We start from the raw sequence: 1,190 nt of genomic DNA, 5'->3' as shown, positions 1-1,190 counted from the left end.
ATGAAAACTCTTCTATTCCGTGGACGTAGCCAATCTGGGTGAACCACGTACATCTTGTGTTTGCTTTCCTATCTCTATCCATTTATATACTTATCCACACTAATGACCGGAGCAATCTAGCGAAGATCACAAAAAGCGACCGTTTTCGCTACCTAGGATCTATCTTGCAAGAGAACGGAGAATTAGATGGAGATCTCAACCATAGAATACAAGCTGGATGGATGAAGTGTAAGAGTGCATCCGGCGTGTTGTGTGACCGTCGTAGGCCACTGAAGCTCAAGGGAAAATTTTATAGGACGGCAATAAGGCCAGCGATGTTGTATGACACAGAATGTTGGGCGGTGAAGCATCAACACGTACACAAAATGGGTGTAGCGGAGATGAGGATGCTTCGTGGGATGTGTGGGCACACGAGAAAGGATAAGATTGGGAATGAGGATATCCGAGGTAAAGTAGGAGTAGCCGAAATTGTAGGAAAGATGAGAGAAAATCGGCTCCGGTGATTTGGACATGTGCAAAGAAGGCCGACTGACGCTCCGGTTCGAAGATGTGACTACGGGACAGAGGTTCAGGGCCGAAGGGGTAGAGGAAGACCTAGGAAAACTTTGGAAGAGACTCTAAGAAAAGACTTAGAGTACTTGGATCTAACGGAGGACATGACACAAAACCGAGCGCAATGGCGTTCTAGGATTCATATAGCCGACCCCACTTAGTGGGAAAAGGCTTTGTTGTTGTTGTTGTTGTTGTACCCTATCTATTAATGTGTATGGGAAATGCTATAAATATCAATGTTATATAAATTGTCAGTCAAATTTCTAAAACCAAATAAAAGATTTGATAGCTAGGGTTTGGCCCTCCATAAAGGAAATCCACCATGTATATTTTTTTGAAGATTTAACCCAAACTATGGATTAAATTTCTAAAACACAAAACTTGTCATTTTCTATCCCTCATGGGTCTTAATTTCTTTATATTATTGTCCGGAGATCGCAACAAAAGAAACAAAAGATGGTGGAGAACTTTACAAGGTGATAACGACTATCAGAGAGTATAATGCAGTACTATATATCTAGCTGTTAGCAGTCCTTTCATATCAGAATGTTACGACCAAACTCCCGTCAAGCTAGTTAGCTTTAATACATATATTTGGCTGGCAAACTTTCCCGATCAAGCTTGTAAATATTCATGTT

Source organism: Malus sylvestris, chromosome 2 (genome assembly GCF_916048215.2).
Source record: "Malus sylvestris chromosome 2, drMalSylv7.2, whole genome shotgun sequence".
Lineage (NCBI taxonomy): Eukaryota > Viridiplantae > Streptophyta > Magnoliopsida > Rosales > Rosaceae > Malus > Malus sylvestris.
This window is presented reverse-complemented; position numbering follows the sequence as displayed.